Source organism: Pinus tabuliformis, chromosome 4_2, assembly GCF_031772625.1.
Source record: "Pinus tabuliformis cultivar Carrire ecotype Pingquan chromosome 4_2, CPIR1, whole genome shotgun sequence".
NCBI lineage: Eukaryota > Viridiplantae > Streptophyta > Pinopsida > Pinales > Pinaceae > Pinus > Pinus tabuliformis.
This window is the reverse complement of record NC_142304.1, coordinates 202707408-202728158: the sequence shown is the minus strand read 5'-3', so window position 1 is coordinate 202728158 and position 20751 is coordinate 202707408.

Below are 20751 nucleotides of genomic sequence, written 5' to 3'. Positions count from 1 at the left end.
ACCTGCTACTCTAGATTATCCACTATGATACTGGAAACCAATTTACGCAACTTCCAAAATTTAGAGCCATGTTCGGGCCATGAATCCTACTCGGGTCTAATATGTCTATTTTTGTTAAAATACTTACAAAGAAAGGCTACCTTAAACAACTCTTGGGATCAAAAAGTAATCACCCTACAATATTTTCCCCTAAGGCAAGATTCATGAGCTCAAGGTCTTTGATTTCCAAAACACCAAATTTCTTTTGAAATCACTTGTTAAAAATAGCAACAAGAAAATCCTAATTTACTTTTTCCTTGAATTAAATTGGGAATTAAATTGTAATTCTATTCTCATAAAAAATTGCAACAGTTAACTAAGTTAAGTTGACTTAGTTGGCTTAGTAAATTCGATTTGGATGTCTATCTAGAGTCATGTAGAGTGATCCCAAAATTTGAGGGGGCTAGGTTGAGTTCTTATTGAGTTGTAATTATTTAATTCAGTTTAACTGAGTTAAATTCAGTTGAACTAGTTCTAACTGATGGAGGAACTAGTGAGTGGTCAAGTGAATTAAATTATATTTAATTCACATGTAGTGATCAATTAGATATTTGATAATTCACTCATAAATAACTCATGCAGGTCAAGTCTAAGAAAGAACTAGCTGAGATTAGAGTTCAAGGACAGTGTACTATTAGTTGTAAAATCATCTAAATTAAACGATGGTGCATGCAATCAGAGGAGGCCTATGGATGGATTTATCAGTTATTATGAGGAAATTCTCAATTAAATATGGTCTAATTTCCAAGGGAACAATGCAAGGAAGTAGGACCTTGGCAGGAAACAAATTTGGCTAAGTATTGGCTTGAGCTAGTTTTTGAAGTAGTGAGATAGATTGTATTTGTGCAGAGATTGTTTGGATTGAAAATGCATTGTATTTTCTTCTTAGATCTTATGGTTAATGCAATACACAGATAGTAATGATTTTTAGCTATGGCTTTCCCCATAAAATTATTGTGTTATGTGTGATTGAAATTCTTCCTTTTATGCTTCGTGATTTCATCGATCAATTTTTGTTTCCGCTGATGAGTAGAGTAGATTCAAGTCAATTGTTTTAGCATATCAGAATTTGCAGTTTGAATCTACAATAAAAATCTACATGGTATCAGAGCTGAAATCACTATAGAAGAGGAGAATATGATTTTGTTGCGTAGGTGAAATTGAATTTGCAGTTTCATACTTTAGAGCCAATAGGGTGTTGTTCTATGGATTGATACTTGAGTATGCCCTTGATGGTAGCTCGAATTACATATCATGGAAAGACAAGATGGAGGTAGTGATGGAAGACACCGGGTTGAAGGAATTCATAGATAATGATATCTCGAAACCTCCAACATCTGATGATAAAGATTTGGCAGAATGGAGAAAGTGTGAGGCAAAGATGAGAAGGATTATCCTAGAAAGAGTTTGAGATCTTATTGTCTCGAATCTTCACAATAAGGAAACTCCATTTGCAATGTGGAAGGCATTGACTTACCTATTTCAAAACAATAGTGACCATAGGAAGTTGGCACTGAAGGAAAAACTCAGAAAGATCAAGAGAGAGAAGGGCAACTCAATTCTGAATTACTTGACCAAGTTCACCCAATGTCTGGATGAGCTTGTAAGTGTCGGGGTTACTGTTGTAAAAGATGATATGGTGAACCTAGCACTTCTAGGAAATCCCAAGAGCTGACACAACTACCAAGACTCAGTTAATGGAAGGAAGAAGTTTCCAAAGTGGGAGCGATTATGGTTCGACTTGGTACAGGAAGAGATTCGGTGAAACACCAGAGATGGATCCTCATCCAAGCATGATGATGAGGAGAACCATGCCTTATATGGAAAGGAAAAGAAAGGGAAGGGGAAGTCATCCCATTCCAAATTAGATTCCAGTCAAGACAACAGGAAGAAGGACATGTCAAAAATTAAATGTTTTCATTGTCACGGGTTCAGACACTATGCTACAAAGTGTCCAAAAAAGAAGGCTGGTAAGAAGCCCTTAGGAGGAGCAGTAGGTGAAGCTCTTTCTTCACAATTCGAACTGGATTTCACCCCCATTTCTTGCGTGGTGTCATTGGTGATGGGTAGTTTGTGGTACCTAGATAATGGATCTTCATTCCATATGACCGACAATAAAGAGATCTTCAGTAACTTGTAGGAGAAGGACCTCCAGATGCACATCGAGATGGAAGATTATGGGAAGTATAGTGCGACCGACATCAGTAGTGTTACCTTTCATAGGGAGTCTGGTTCTCCCCTAACATTAAGAGATGTCATGTATCTTCTGGGTTTGAAGAAGAACTTGGTTTATGCTTCCATGTTGGAGGATCGTGGATATGATGTGATATTTAGTAAGGGAAAGGCTTTCCTTCGCCAAATAGCCATAGGACAGGTGAAGTAAATTAGGGTTTGAGTGAAGAACCTCTAAAAATTGGAGGTATAAGATTCCGCTACTTTGAGCGCTAAAGTAGAGAAGGTGCAGATGCAAGACATTGGTGAGTTGTGGCATAGAATATTTGGTCAATTGCACCACGAAGCTTTGAAGATCATGCAACAAATTTCTACAAGACTTCCCAAGGGTACACTAGAGCATAGAGACGAAGGGTGTACATTGGTGAAGTACACCAAAGCTCCCTTTCATGATAAAGACAATCGAGTGCATGTGATCCTTGATTGAGTTCACTCAGATGTGTGTGGACCGTTCTCGATAGCATCCATGTCCAAGCACTGGTATTATGTAATATTTGTTGATGATTTTTCTCATAAGTGTTGGATTTTCTTCATGCAGAAGAAAGATCATAGGTTTGCTAAATTTTTTGAATTTAAAGCACTTGTCGAGAAATATACTGGAAGGAAACTAAAGCTCTTATAAGTGATAATGGTGGAGAATATGTGTTGAATGAATTCAAGAACTTCTATGCAATAGAAGGCATTCGATAGGAGTTGATAGCACCTCATAACCCACATCAAAATGGGGTGGCTAAAATGAAGAAAAAAAGTATTGTGTGACTGGCACAAGCGATGTTACATGATCAAGACCTACCATTGCACTTGTGGGCTGAAGCATGCAACACAGTTGTTTATTTGAAGAACAAAATCCTTCATCGAATTCTTGGGATGAGTAAACCAACAGAAGCATTTTTAGGTAAGAAACCAGATGTGGCACACTTTAGGATCTTTGGTTCATCAACCTACTATCATGTTACCAAGGATGCATGGAAAAATATAGAGCCAACAACTGAGTTGGGCATATTTGTGGGGTACACTAATACAACTCACAACTATCAGGTGTACCTGTCATCCAATAGGATGACAGTGTTTCGTAGAGATGTAAATTTTGATGAAGAAAAGGCCATGAGATGTTTCATTAAGAGGGAGCTTTAGTTACATGTAGATGAGGATAGTTTATCTCCAAAGGAGGAACCTCAAGATGATGTGGGTAGCCACATGCAGAGGAGTAGACAGTGGAAACACCCACTCATGCAGAGACTTCCGGAGATGGGAGAAAGTACACCAGATAGGATGACAGATTATTACATGATTCTAGAGAGAATGTGGGATCACCCTCATCACATTTCAGGCAGAGGAGGTCACCAGAGCGGTACACTAGCTACATGGCTCTGATGAGCGAGAGTGTAGAGATTGAGCCATCCTCATTTGAGGAAGCAGTGAAAAAACTAGTGTGGGTTGATTCCATGGTTGAGGAGTATGACTCCATTATCAGAAGCAGTGTTTGAGAGGTGGTCGCAAGACCAACAGACAAGTCAGTGATGAATTTCGGATGGCTTTACAAGGTAATTTAATAAATTAGTAGATGGTAGTGTGGAGAAACACAAGGCCAAATTTTTTTCCAGAGGGTTCTCTCAGGTGGAGGGAATTAATTATGATGAGACCTTTTCTCCTGTAACAAGGTACTCATCAATCAGATTTACTCTAGCACTGTAATCACAAATAGGATGAAAGATACATAAAATGGATGTAAAGATTGAGGAAGAGGTGCCTATTGAGAAACCATAAGGATTTGAGACCTTCAACAGAGAGTCTCATGTGTGCAGACTCAAGCGATCGCTTTATGGACTGAAACAAGAACCACGTGCTTGGTACAGCAAGATTGACAGCGATTTCACTCGGTTGGGCTTCACTAAAAGTGAAACATATGCAAACCTTTACCATATTTTGGTTGAAGGTAAATTGTTGATTATAGGATTGTATGCTGATGATTTGATTCTAACAGGTGATGAGAAGTTGATCAAATCTTTCAAAGAGGATCTTGCAAGAGAGTTTGAGATGAAGGACTTAGGGCTCATGCATTAATTTCTTAGTATGGAGGTATGGAAAGGAGACGATGAACTATTTATCTCTTAGGGAAAGTATTCCAATGAGATATTGAAGAAGTTCCACATGGACAACAAAACCCATGGATACTCCTCTAACAGGTAACTAGAGGAAGGAGGATGTTACTTCAGGTGAAGTAGTGGAGACTACTATTTATAGACAGCTTGTGGGTTCACTTATGTATTTGGTGAACACACGATCAGACATGTGTTTTGCAGTTAACAAGCTTAGTCAAGCCATGGTTATGTAGAAAATATTGTAGATTCACAAGCTCATGCAATTTACTAAAGCACAGGACAAGAATCTACTTCTACTTTCAACCAGTGGAAGCCAATAACTCGATGAAAACAATAATAGCAAGAGGAATACAAATCACTGACACATAAAAAAATAATTATCCAGGGAAAGTAATAGCTCAAAACCCCACTATCTGTATTTCATATATCAGGAAATCAAGATGAGATTACAATGCTTGTTCTCACAAGAACAATCCCAACACTCGGTACAATCAATATCCAACTCACAAGCAAACTCTTGGCCAACACTTAGCCAATTCTCCTACTCTCCAAGTCCCTATTTCCTTGCGCAATTCCTATGGCTAATTATCCCTTCTTAAAGGGAAATCAGTGCATCCAAAATTGTGTAATCCCTTCTAGGTTTAGCTCCTAATTGCATGCACCATTTGTACAACTCAAAAAATTATACAACAAATAGTACATTGTCCCTACACTCTAGTCTCAACTGGTTCTTTCTCAGAATTGACATGCATGAGTTTCTAATGAGGGAATCTTCAGTTAACTGGAGTAGAACTAGTTAATGCATTAGTGCACCAATTGACTGTTAACACACTATTAGTTCCTCAAATAATTTGGAACTAATTTAACTAGACTTAACTTGGTAAACAGATTTAACTAATTACAACTCATACTTAACTCATCCTGGACCCCTATAATATAGGGATAACATATACATGAATTTAGAAAGACTTCCAACTCGAGATTCCTAAGTTAATTAAACTTAATTAACTATTTCAAGTTGTTATTAGAATAAAATTTAGTTTTAATTCTCAGTTTAATTCAATGACAAATTAAACTAGAATTTCTGGATTCTATTTTTATCATTTCTTGTTACTATTTTCAACATTCCCTCTCAACAAGAAAGGAATTCAATGCAATCCCGATCTTGAACCTTTGGAATGTTCTACATGCAACACTTCTCTCGAGTGTTTTTGCTCCAAAAACTTCAGAAACAAAAAACATCCAACCTGAATCAGAATGATGCCTCTTTCATCAAAGTCTCTGACTGTTATTGCCTCTATCAACTGAAAACTCTATGCTTATGTTGACTCTGCCTTTTTTCACTGTTGTCAACCCTTCTCTATGCTCTTCAGTATCTGACTGCTTTAGCCTCTATCACTCTGATATCTTACTGCATCAATCTCATTGATTCCTCATGCTGCTATGTACTTTGGGATACTGTAGAAAGGTATGATCCATGAGATAAAAACTCTCAATGGACCTTGCCCAATTTCAGCCCTTGTGGGACTATCACTTCACATCGCCCCACCTCACACCTAGAGGTATGGATGCATGTGATCCCTCTACCCACCTTGATTGAAATTTCCCCCTACTGGAGGTCTCTACATGAGTGGATGCCTCCATTCGGTCTCCTCTCGGCTTCTCCAATTGTGGCTGCTCCAAAATTATTTGAGACTACTTCTGAGACTTCTTCTTCTCTGCTTGAGTGGATCTCTCCACTCAGTCTCCTCTCAGCTTCTCTAGTTTTGGTTGCTCCACAATTTCCTGAAGCTGCTTCTTAGAATTATTTTGGGGTTACATGTTGAGAGGTAATTTACTCTCCCTCTCAACCACCAAGTCTCTAACCTTTGCCTTGCTCCTCAAGGCTTTGCATGCATCTTGAAACTCAAGAGCATATAGGTTCTTGACTCGTGCATCGATCTGTTTCACCTATCCTGTGGTGATGTGTCTAAGGAAAACCTTTCCCTTACTAAATACCACATCATATCCACGGTCTTCCAATATTGCGACTGAAACAAGATTCTTCTTTAGTCTTGGAACATACATCACATCTGTGATCCTGAGAGGGGAGCTAGAATCCCTCTGAAAGGTAACCCTAACGTTCTCAGTAGCTCTATACCTCTCATCATCTCCAAACTCTATGCTCCGCGTGAGGTCTTTCTCCTCAAAATCACTAAAGATATCTCTATTCCCTGTCATATGGAATGAGGCATCACTGTCAAGATACCACATGCCTCCCATGGCAGTGCCAACCATGCAAGCAATGAGAGTGGAATCAAGTTCGAATTGTGAAGCTAGAGCTTTACATGCTTCCGCTACTGTCAGCTCCTTCTTGCTTACTTTCTTTTGTGGGCAGTTCTTGGCATAGTGCCTGTTCTCATGACAACGAAAACACTTGACTTTCATGAATTCCATCTTCTTTCTGCCCTCCTCACCTTGGGACTTCTTTCCCTTGGCCTTCTTTTCCTTACTCGATAAGGAAAAATCCTCTTCCACTTCCTTGAAAGAGGTCCCATCTCTGGTGTTCCTCCTACATCAAATCTAACCACAATCGTTCCCAATATAGCAAGTTCTTCCGACCATTGACAGAGTCCTGATAACTATGCCAACTCTTTGGGACTCCAAGAAGAGAAAGACTCACCATATCATCCTTGGAAACCATGATTCCAACACTTCCAAGTTCATCATGACATTGAGTGAACTTGGTCAACTAATTTGGAATTGAGTCGCCCACCTCCATCTTTAATTTTCAAAGTTTATCTTTCAGTGCCAACTTCCTTTGGTCACTGTTATTCTGGAAAAGGTCCTTCAATGCTTTCCACATAGCATGCGAAGTTTCCTTCCCATCGAGACTCGAGACAATGTGGTCTCAAAATCCCTCAATGATTATCCGCCTTGCCCTTGCCACACACTTCTTCCATTTAGCCAAATTCTGAGCATCCGATGTTGGTGGCTTAGGAATGTCCTGATCAATGAATTCCTTCAATCCATTATCCTTGAACATGACCTCCATTATTTCCTTCCAAGATATATAATTTGAGCTATTATCCAAGGCATACTCAAGCCGCAAACCATAGAACGCCATCTGTCGCTCCTGAAGTATGTATTGCAAATTCGAATTTCACCTGTAACCCAAAACTAAAAACTTCGAAATCTCCTCTAGTATATTTTTCTCAACTCCAATACCATGTAGAAATCATGTAGATTCAAAATCTCATGCAATTTACTAAAGCACAAGACAAGAATCTACTTCTACTTTCAACCAACAGAAGCCAATAGATTGATGAAAACAATAATAGCAAGAGGAAGACAAATCACTGGCACATAATACAATGAGTATCTAGGGAAAGCCGCAACTCAAAACCCCACTGTCTGTATTACATATATCAGAAAATCAAGCTGAGATTACAATACTTGTTCTCACGAGAATAATCCCAGCACTCAGTAAAATCAATCTCCAACTCACAAGCAAACTCTTGGCCAACACTTAGCCAATTCTCATGCTCTCCAAGTCTGTATTTCCTTGCACAATTCCTATGGTTGATTAGCCCATATTAAAGGGAAATCAATTCATCCAAAATAATGCAATCCATTCTAGGTCCAGTTCTTGATTGTATGCACCATCAGTACAACTCAGAAAATTATACAACAAATAATACATTGTCCCTGCACTCTAGTCTCAACTGGGTCATTCTCAGAATTGACATGCATGAGTTTCTAATGAGGGAATCTTTAGTTAACTGAAGTAGCACTACTTAATGCCTTAGTGCACCAACTAACTATTAACTCACTATTAGTTCCTCAAACAGTTTGGAACTAATTTAACTGGACTTAACTTAGTAAACTGAGTTAACTAATTACAACTCATACTTAACTCATCCTAGACCCTTATAATATAGAGAGAACACGTACATGACTTCAGAAAGACTTCCAACTCGAAATTCCTAAGATAATTAAGTTAAATAAACTTAATTAACTATTTCAAGTTTCTATGAGAATAAAATTCAATTTTAATTCTCAATTTAATTCAAGGACAAATTGAACTAGAATTTTTGGATTCTATTTTTATCATTTCTTGTTGCTATTTTCAACAGGTTAAGCCAACCAAACTATATTGGAAGGCAGCTAAACATGTGTTGAAATACCCCAGAGGCATGACTCAATTTGTTCTTTGGTACATATGGATAAAGAGAGTGAAGCTTCAAGGCTTCACAAATGTGGATTGGGCAGGGAGTCCATCCAACAAGAATAGCACATCAGGGGGAATCTTCAGTATTGGGTCAACAATAGTTTCTTGGTACAGTAGGAAGCAGAGATCAATTGCACTCAGTTCAAAAAAATAAGAGTACATGGATGCTAGTCAAGCATCTTATGAGGCTATTTGGATGAGGAATATCCAATAGTGATTTACTGTGGCAATCAAAGTTGTTTCAAACTCTCTAAGAATCCAGTTTTTCGTGATCGATCCAAGCATATTGACATCCATTATCACCATCCACAAGATTGTGTGCAGAGGGGAATCATGTTTTTGGAGTACATTCCTATAGAGGAGCAGGATGCATATATTTTGACAAAGGCATTGTCAAGATGCAAATTCGAGTTTCACAGAGGCAAGATTAAGGTAGCAGATAATCCCTTTCTTGTTGAGAGGGAATGTTATAAATAGCAACAAGAAATCTTAATTTAATTTATCCTTGAATTAAATTGGGAATTAAACTGTAATTTTATTCTCATAGAAACTTGTAACAGTTAACTAAGTTAAGTTGACTTAGTTGGCTCAGTAAATTCGAGCTAGAAGTCTATCTAGATTCATGTAGAGTGATCGCTAAATTTTAGGGGCCCAGGTTGAGTTCTTATTGAGTTGTAATTATTTAATTCAATTTAATTGATTTAAATTCAATTGAACTAGTTCTAACTGATGGAGGAACTAGTGAGTGGTCAAGTGAATTAAATTGGGTTTCATTCACATGCAGTGATTAATCAAATAACCGATAATTCACTCATAAATAACTCATGCATGTCAGTTCTGAGAAAGACCCAATTGAGATTAGAGTTTAGGGAAAATGTAATATTAGTTTTTAAATCATCTAAATTAAACTGATGGTGCATGCAATCAGAGGGAGGCCTATGGATGGATTGCACAGTTATTAGTGAGGAATTTCCCAATTAAATATGGGCTAATTCCCAAGGGAACAATGCAAGGAAGTAGGAGTTGGGCAGGGAGCAGATTTGGCTAAGTATTAGCTTGAGATGGTTTGTGAAGTAGTGAGATAGATTGTAATTTTGCAGAGATTTTTCAGATTGAAAAAGCATTGTATTTTCTTCTCAGATCTTCTGGTTAATGCAATATACAGATAGCAAGGGTTTTTGGTTGTGGCTTTCCCTAGAAAATTATTGTGTTATGTGTTATTGAAATTCTTCCTTTTCTACTTCGTGATTTCATCAATCAATTTTTATTTCCGCTAATGAGTAGATTAGATTCAAGTCAATTGTTTTAGCATATCACAATCTGAAGTTTGAATCTACAACAAAAATCTACAATCACTTGTGGCCCAAATTATGAGATGGAATCAATTCTCATTTTTCTTGTGCCTTTCCATCAAATTTTATGTAGAAGGCTACTTATTTGGTTAATGATACCTTTTGGTGCTAATAATCTTGAGAGCAAGTATATTGGGAGGGTGAAGAACACTAATTTAATTAAAATTATTTTACTAGCCACATTTAACCACTGAGCCCCCATGACTGAATTCACTTTCTAAGTTTTTGCAATACAAACTCCCAGTATTTTGCATTAGAGGCCCCTAGTGAGACTGGAAGTCCTAAATATTTAAATGATCTCCATCCTTGTACCACAGGAAACTCAATAATTCTTGACGATTTAGTCAAAGTTGATTTTGTGCAGTTCCACCCATATAATTGGCTTTTCATTTTGTTGACCATTCCTCTTGACAAAGACATATAGATGTATAATATCCTTTTGAATTGATAAGTTATAATTGCATAAGCTCCCTCAAGCAACAAACTGTCATCTGCAGACTATGAGTGGTTTAGTCCCTTGACCTTTCTAGTGATACCTAGACCTCTAAATATTTGTTAGCTATTTATGTTTGACCATTTGTTTGTAGATGATACATTCAATTGACAACTAGTGTTGGTCTCCTTATCTTCCATAACTCTTTCAAAAACAATTGTATGAATTTGTATCTGTGTTGCCTATTATTACTTCAAAAGATCCATGAAACCTATGAATTTCCTTCATGAACACTTATATCACTTGGCTTGCAATATGTGCACATTGAACTCCACAAAAATGTTCATATTTTATGTTTTTGTTCACAACCATAAATGAGAACCTTACCTTTGGATTTTGGTAAACCTATAATGAAATCCATTGATATCTCTTCCCATCTTTAATTAGGTATATACAAAGGTTGAAGTAACCATGGATCCTTGATTGTATCTCCTTTATATCTTTAGAACACCCAACATTTTCTTACAAATTCTTGAATGTCTCTCTTCGTTTCTTCCCCCAATTTTTTTTTTGATAATTTGATATGTTTTAAGGAGCTCTAAATGTCTCGCTATCAAACAGTTATGAGACCACCCTAAAATTTATTGTTTTAGATTTGATCGAGGACATAAAAATATTCTGCCCTTGTACCAAAGGATAACTCTCTTCCACTCCTAATGTTCCATAGAGATATTTCTTTCTTTTAGATATTATACTGTCTATCAAGTACTATTATCTTCTTACCATTCATGGTGTGCTTCTTCCATCCACATATGAATGGAATATGTAATGGAATATAAACTAGAGGCCTCTTCTATTCTAGAAAGGCATTTTCTACCGCATTTTCCAAACATTTTTTTGTATATTATTTCAAAATCAAACCCTTGCATTGTTTCTATCTACTTTTGTTGTTCTTTCAATGACAATATTTTCTTCAAAAAGAATTTTTGGTTTTCATTGTCTATCTTGAGTATCAAATGCATGTAAAATTCCTACCATTTCTCTCTCATATGTATATTTCACCAAGTCTTTTGCCTTTAATTTTCTACTTTCAAAATCCAATGGTCTCCCTTCTTGCATTAATACTACTTCAATTCCTTTTCCTGATGCATCACATTAAACTAGGAACATTTTTCCAATATTAGGTGTTGCCAATATTGGTGTATAATACATAGCATGCTTCAAGTGTGAGAATTCCAAGGTAGACTATTAAATCTATACAAATGAATTTATCTTCAAGAGATATGTGAGTGGGCTTGCAATGTATGCATAATTATTAAAAAATTCCTATTATATCACGTAAGAAAAAAAAAACCTCTGCAATTCTTGACGTTCATGGGAATGGACCACTTTGTTAGATGGAATCTTCTAAGAATTGAATTTGATCCCTTCTCGTGAAACAAATGCCCCAAGTACTCATTGTTTCTCAAGAGTGTGTGGACCTTTTTACATAAAATTGATTGTTCTAAAAAAATTTATAGGAATTCATCTACATGTTTAATTTGTTCCATGATTTTATATAGATAATTAAATCATCAAATAAAACCAACAAAAACTTTATAAAATGGGGTTAAAATTAATTATATGTAAATTTGAAAAGTAGAAGGAGCATTACTCAACCCAAAAGGCATGGTGAAGAACTCATAATTCCCTCCATGTGTTCTAAAATATCTTTTTGAAAAGTAGAAAGAAAATTAGTTAACCCAAAAGGCATGCCAAAGAACTCATAGTGCCCTTCAAGTGTTTAAAAACTTGTATTGGGAATGTATTTTTATATTAATTCCATCTGGTGGTATCCTAATTTAATATCTAAATTTTTGAAATAACCCAAACCATGAAGCTTATCTAATATATCATCAATATTTGGAATAGAGAATTTATATATGATGGTGATTTATTTAGAAATTTATAATTAGGATGCATCCTCCAAGGATTATTTTTTCTTCTTACCGTCACTACTACCATTGAAAACAAACCCTTAGTTGAATCAAACATGCGTCCAATATGTCTTGTACCATTTTTATTAATCTCCTCCTTTTTTGATGTAGATATTTATAAGGTCGTTTATTAGGAGTACTTCATTATATGAGTTCAATTTGGTTTTCATCATCTCTAAATGGAAGGATCCCTTTAGGAATTTCTTCGAAGACCCTATGGTACTTGTTCAAGGTTCCTTTTGATTCCTATAAAATGTTTTCATCTTCCTACTTCACTTCCATATAATAAAACTTAACCATAGTCCCAATATTGCCCTTTTTAGGAGCTTTTTCAATCTATGAGTGTGAATGATCTAAGAGGGTGCAAAATTTGAGCCTTTAAGTTCATATTGAAGTCCCTCCAATTCAAATCTCATGAATAATTCATTATAGTTTGTAGAAACCATATCCAATGTTCTTAACCATGAAGCACCAAAACAAAAACTACTTCTCCAATAGAAATGATACACATTGAGCTTGAGAAGTTATATTCTCCCATACTAACTTTGACATTATGAATGTTTCCTCCATAATAACCCTCATTATCTGGAAAAATATGAAATTTATCATTGGATGCAAAAAATAGTTGAGGCGCTTCACTAATATTTTATCAATGAAGTTATGATACTACCTTAATCAATAAGTACTATGACCTTTTGTTTCATAATATATCTTGCAATATTAAGGGTTTGAGGTGCTAACAAACTTGCTATTGTATGAATAGATATTCACACTTGTTTGGATCTATGTTGTGTAAAATTTGTATATCTTTTCCATGCTCTTTTAAGTTCACAAGTTCTTTCTCACCCAATTGTGTGGATGGATTTTCTTCCTCCTCGTCATTGTTTTCCAAGGTGAACAATTTTGTTTGAATCTTGCTTTTATGCCCTTTCGACCATTTTCTATTACAACCAAAGAATAGTTCTTTTCTTCTTATTTCATCCATTTCCTTTAGTGATATTTGACTAGGTTGGAGCAAGGTTGCCTATGAGGCCCAAATTGATTTCTTTCTCCTACATATGTTTAAGTGGTATACTTATGTGAATCATTATTCTTGGCTTGAATATAACAAACTAATTCAATACATTCCATAAAAATTTTAGGATGTTTTATGGAAATATCATATTTAATGTCTTCCATCCATGTAAGCTTTTGACATATGTTCCTTTCTTATGTTATCCACCCTTATGGCCAATACCTAAAATTCTAAATTATAATACTCCATAACACCCAAGTGCTTGATTTTTGGCATCCAACTAAAGTACCTTGTTGCCATTTTTTGCCATATTATGCTTCTAAGTCTCTTGTAAATAATCCCCAAGTATAATGATAAAAATGAGGCTTTATTTTAACTATCAATTGATACCATTGGTACCATTTTATATCAAAGCACAAAGTTGCTAAGTAAATCCTTTGATTATCATTCAAAATATTATGCAATTCAAAGTATAGCTCTATTTGGTTCACCCACAAAAAGGCACTCGTTGCATCACAATTCCTTAATTCAACCTTGGGAAAGTGGATATCCTCAGGAATTAATCCACAAGCTCCATTATTAGAGTTAAATCTACCTGCCATATGCTTATTAATATAAGGTTGTTCAATATGGATGCTACCTTTATTTTCATGAGTCCTTTCAATCACGTCATTTCTTTTAGATAACCTCTCATTTAGGGTCATTATGACTATGGCTTTTAGGGAAATTTGTAATTTTTCTATCTTCCTTTCCATAATGTTTTCTATGTTTATTTGCAAATCCACCAAATCAACATGTTTCAATATCTCAACATCTAATTCCTTAACTTGAATCTATAGTTTGGATACTTGGTTCTATGTTTCTTCACTTTCTTCATAAGTCATTGATGAGCTCTTTAAAGGTTTAACAAGTGTAGAATTTTTAGATGACCTCTTTCCATGTGAGTCTAATGATATTTACCAAACTTTTCTCCATTTTCAATCTACCACGCTTTTTGAACGCCTAAAACAAAACTTGTAGTAAAAAATTATGAAAGTTTCAAGTGAATATACCTTAAAAACCTTAATTTGTTGGACAACCTTCCATCGATTGTAATTCTAAAATTCATCCACCTATGAGTCTAAATTTTGACTCATAATAGTATGATATGCCGTCTCTGCAATACAATAGGTTTGAGAAAATCATAATATGTCAATAAAAGGTTATGATAACTTTCCTAAAACTTGTTGATTTTGGCCTTTTCAATATAGCAATCTTGTACTATCTACCACACGTCCAATTTTCTAGATCTAATTGTGAAATTTGGTCCTGAAACATTATGATATGTCTTCCAATGGAAATGATAGCACAAAATTTGGACTTTGCGAGCTTTAGATATGTTTGTTTTACCAAGAACACATCTTTGAGACTAGTTACAATACTAGGAAAAAGCCCTATTTCCACATCACGTATTTCTAAATTTATAATGAAATATGAGAACTTAAAGTTTTTAACACATGTACTTCATTATGACTCTCCATGCTTCTAATTTTTTTTCTTATCTAAAACTTCCCAAGAAAAATATTATAGCAATAATACCAAGCTGGCTGATTTAAAGTGTCGAAACTCAAGGGTTGTATGCTCCAAAGCTAAATGTTATGGACCAAATTCCTCAAATAGCATAAGAATAGAAAGAAGAAGTAACCTTGTGCCTTGAAAATGATAAAGAACCAACAAACAAGAAGCCACTTTGAAAGGGTCATCTTCCTTTACAATATATCAATATACAAGACAAGATGCCTATGCAATAAATCCCTTTTATTACAAATAAAAGGTAAAGTGAATATGGTGAAAATGATTAACCTTAGAAATCACTCTTCAACATATACACAATGGGAACCGTAATGAACTATCTAAGATGAACTATTTTATCACCAAAATTGGGTGTAGGATGTTATGAAACCAGCTCACAAAAAGATAGAAAAGATAGATCAATGCCTTAGAATTCAACCTCTTCGAGGGGGCAACCTCCTTTACATTACACAAATGAACAATTCTTAGATGATACAAATGAAAATACCTCCTTTCTATATATAGGAGTCTAAGGGGTCATAACATAATCAAAGCCGACATAACAATAATAATGTAAGGGCATAATAATAACAATAGTGGGCTTCTATGGGGCACAATAGTAACAATATGGGGACTACATGGGTACAACAATATAATAAGGGGGTTGTACTAATAACAATAAGTGGTTACACTAGTAGTATAGGGGCCTAACATGCCCCTCTCCTTCAAAAAGTGTTGTCCTCAACGCTTGAGTAGTTTTTGATGCTTTTGTATAAAAATTTTGTCCTCCCATGTGGAATCTTCAATGGATAAGTTCTTCCACTTGATGAGATACTCTGAAATTGATTGATTCCCTAGCGGTTGGGTTCTTGTTTATGTGACTACTCCAGGTTCCAATATGATTTTTCCTTCCACTTCAAGTTCTGGCAATATTGTTTGAATTGGGATATTCTACAACTTTTGAAGGAGTGGCCACACTTCTTTGTCCTTCTTCCATTCATCCCTTGCTTCGTTTATTCAATTTGGTTGGATAATAGAAATAGCACAAAACAATGCTTCCACATCCTCATCCTTTCTTGAGAGTGCATCTGTAATAAAAAAATTCTTCCCTTTTCTGTAGATGATGTCAAAGTCATAACCCAACATATTTGTGACCCATTTTTTATGTTCTTCTAATGATAATATTTGTTCTAAAATGTATTTAAGACTATCATGATCCATTTTTACCTTGAAGTGTCTTCCCATTTGGTAAGGTTGTCATTTCTTAAGTGCATGTAGTATTGCCAACATTTCCTTCTCATAAATAGCTTTCTTGAGATGTAACCGTAAAAATACCCAATAACCTACATCAAAACATTTTTCACTGCGATGTTGATCTACCTATTTTTTCATTCGATTCTACACCAAAGTGGCATTATCCTTTAAAAGTTGGAGAACTTGTTGTTGATGCTCAATGTGAACTTTCACTGCTTGAACCTTTTCTTCTTGATATTTCCTTCTATCTTGAGAGTTTGAGGAGTGGTAATTTCTTCCAATGCTTTACAAGATATGGTCGAATTCATTTCTTGATGCTCGATGTGATCTTTCACTTCTTGAACATTTTTCTTCTTGATATGTCCTTCTATCTTGATAGTTTGAAGAGTAGTAATTCTGGCCAATGCATTACAAGATATGGTTGGATTCATTTCTTCTTTCTCGATGTGATATTTCACTTCTTGAACCTTTTTCTTCTTGATATGTCCTTTTATCTTGAGAGTTTGAGTGGTAATTCTTGCCAATGCTTTACAAGATATGGTCGGATTCATTTCTTCTTTCTCTGGGGTTGGGTCCTGGTGTATATCCTCTTCTTTAGATATTTCTTGATCCTTTTCTTCCTCCTCTTCAGTCTTTATGTGAAATAATTTCTTCTCAGCACACTTATGACCTTTAGTGCATTTTCTATCACAATTGTAACAAAGCCCTTTTTCTCTTTGTTCTTCTAATTGTTGTGGTGTAAGCCTTGTAGGTTGTGGAAGGCTAGGAGAAGAAACACTTCCATAGTTATAGTCATGAGTGGTGGGATTCCTTGTTTTCATAATTTCTCTTTCAATTTTTCTTGCCAACTCGAATGCCTCCTCCAATGAATCAGGTTCCCAAAAATGAACCTCATGTTGAATGTTATCCTTTAAAGTCCCTATGAAGACATCAATCCTTTACGTCTATGAAAAATAATTTACCCTTCTATTCAATATTTGAAAGTCTTCAATGTGATTTTCCATTGAACCCTTTTGTTTGAGATTTATCAATTGGCTAAAGAAGGCATTTCTCTTTGTATCCTCATAATGTGCTATCATTTCCTCTGTGAAAATTGACCACGTGACAAGTGGTTTACTAGAACAAAGCCCTTTATACCATAAAAATTGATTCAGTTCTAAATAATTAGATGCAATACATGCCTTTTTTAATAGTGGTACACCATGTAGATCAAAATATTTCTCCATCTGTAGTATCCAATTTACCGGATCTTTGCCATCAAACTTCCTCATCTCGCTTTTTCTTGATTTTAGGGGCTCGATATTAAAACGACTGTAACTCTGTAATTTCGAATATTCCAGTTCTGAAATCACGATCTGTAGTAGCCCTTTGTGTCCTCTTTCCAATGCCACCAGTCTGATCCAAATTGGATTCTCCAAGGAAGAGTTATGCCAAATCTCCCACGATGACCTGATTATAGACTAGTTCAGTAGAGCGAACTTGTACGATGTGACACGTTTCACTATTTCGATATTTAGATCTAAAAAATGTACACAAGAAACTACAGTCCGTTCGCTTTCTATGACTTCTTACGAAATTTCAATCCGATGCTCAGAGAGAAAGTTATGTTGATTTTCCCCTGGTCACCTGTTTGGAATGTAATTCGAGGGTTTGCAAAAACCCTAACTTCCTCAGACTATATCTCCGAAAATATAGCAAGACAGGGTCTGAAATTCGGAGCCAAGGTTTGGACTGATTTCGTCTCAAATGGGTTTTTTTCTTAGCTTTTGAAACTTCATAGCGAAATAGTTATAGCAAAAATGCCACGATGACCTATTTGGAGCAACGAAACCCTAGAATCCAAGGCTCTGGTACCAAATGTTATGAAACTAACTCACAAAAAGATAGAAAAGATAGATCAATGCCTTAAAATTTAGCCTCTTCGAGGGGGCAACCTCCTTTGCATTACACAAATGAACAATTCTTAGATGATACAAATGAAAATACCTCCTTTCTATATATAGGAGTCTAAGGGGTCATAACATAATCAGAGTCGACATAACAATAATAATGTAAGGGCATATTAATAACAATAGTGGGCTTCTATGGGGCATAATAGTAACAATATGGGGACTACATGGATACAACAATATAATAAGGGGGTTGTACTAATAAAAATAAGCGGTTACACTAGTAGTATAGGGGCCTAACATAGGATGAGATCCTTCTTTTTTACTACACAACTAAAGCTAATAACTTGACATGGGTATGATGGTTTACAATGACATCAATATTGATGAATGTGGAAATATTGTATACTAGCACAATTGCCTAACTCACCACTAGTGAATGTCAATTGGTATTGGTTGCTTACTACTTAAGTGCATGTTCTTTCTTGAAATCTTAAATCACACCCTCAATTATGTGATACAAACTCAATTTTTGGGTTTTGTTTCTATAACTTGTATATTAACTAATTGTATCCCCAAGTTTATTGTCTTCTAAATTATCCACAAATTTCTTGGTTTCCAATTTGATGACCTGCTCTGCTCTGTTATGGGTTTGGGAGAGAAAATGTCTTACATGATCTAATATAATGGTTTGTAAAACTATGAAGGGAGGTAAAATAAGATTGTGAATGGCATTGGCATGTTTCTCATACTCATGGGTTAAGCTTATGCTTAGGTTATCCATTAAATACATGATTTTAATGCCAGTTTCCTAAGTCAATTTTTGGTTGAGGTTATGATAATGCCTAGTTTTATCACATGATTGTATTTAAACTAATCTAGGAAAGGTTCTTCAAGTCAATAGAGATTGAATAGATCATCACGCTATGAATATATTTATACAAGTATGACATGTTATAGTTATTTCCATCATTATATTTTGTATCCCATAATTGTATTTTGTTTTCAATGGCATCCAACTTGAATCTATACACCATGTTGTAAGGTGGAGATCATAGAGTAGCGAATTGCAAGACTAAGTTGTAAGGTGGAGATCATAAAGTAGCGAATTGCAAGACTAAGAGTAGGCCTTGTACAACTTTACTAAATGCATGGAAAAGTTGTAATTTTGAAGGATATGGTTGTGATGTGTTATGAAGATGGAGATGGCTTTGTTCATTACACCGAGAATTTATAAAATTCAACATCATAAAATTTTATATTTTCACATGTAAAAATAATTTAAAAACAATATTAAAAAAATCAAAATCAACTCAAAATCGAATACTTAACTCATTTTTTAAGTTTTTTGAATTGAAGAAAAAAAACACAACATTTTCAAAACCAAAATTTAGATCCTCTTACAGTTCTAGCTCCCACTTAGCTTTAGGTATCACTTGTGACTTGTTATTACCTAAAAATTGCTCACATAGGTGATCGTTGGAAAACATCATTTATTGTAATATCCCAAACAACAAAATAATCAACCGATCTAGCAAATCTAGGTGTTCTAGTTAAAAATAATTGCAATCAAACACTGAGCAAAACGGGATCTAGAAATGCAACCTTTATTTATATTAATAATCAAAGAAAATGGTACATGCCCATACAATAAATTTCAAGCCCCTGCAATGGCATGCATGACTGCTTATCAAAAGAGAAGACAAATGCACTAAAGCACAATTGTGGATCCTCGATGGATCCACCAGACAAAATAACACCCATGGGGTTTTCGTCCCTGGGATCAAGCTAGAACTGGCCACCCCAAGTTTTCAAGAAAAACACAAGATAGAGAAACCTAAATGATCCCAATGCTTAGCTTATATCCCCTTTTATAGGCTTGATGGCCTCTCTAAAGACCCTATTTTATTATTTTCCCTCGAAAACCGAAGGCAAATACCATGGGAAAATACCATGGTAAATATCATGGACAGATTCCGTCCATTTTGACCATATCGAGAAAGGAAGTATTACATTTATTCAACAAGATAAAGGTTCCCTCAGGAAAATTAATCATCAACCCATAAGCAGTGGATTCAACTTTACAACTTGGGTTTTGGTCAGCTCATACATCGTCACCCTTTAGGTTTTGTGTGATTCACATGATTGTCCCTTCAGTAATTGCTTGGATCCATAGAAAGCAACTTTTCGTTAAGTAGTGTGGAAAATCACAAAGATTTTGTTATATGCTAAGTACAAAGTTCGAACAACTTGCCTCTGAACTCCCACATAGTTGGAGAGCAGTACTTGAAGCCCCTAATGGACTCCTCATGCTCCCTTCGAGCATGAGAAACCCACAAAGGAATCAACACTCATTTTCCATGAACCGAGCCCATGAAGACCTCATAAATTCTTATAGATACTAGTCTTGGGAGCCATTTTAGCAGGGAAATAATTGCATGTTTATGTTGCCAAAATCTAGTTGCAATTCATCTTGTTTCCAAGGTTGATTGCACATACCTTGCAAACTTGTGAGATTTCACCATTGAAGCCACACATCAACTTCTTGAGAAGGGAGAAAACTTACAAAAGGAAAAGTAAAGACTTCCATTGGAGGGTTGAAGAGAGCTACTCTAGCTCTACACCTTCCTTTATGTTTTACTCAACAAGCCATTATTATCTTGATCCACAATCAATACAAGAGCCTTTGTTGCTTCTC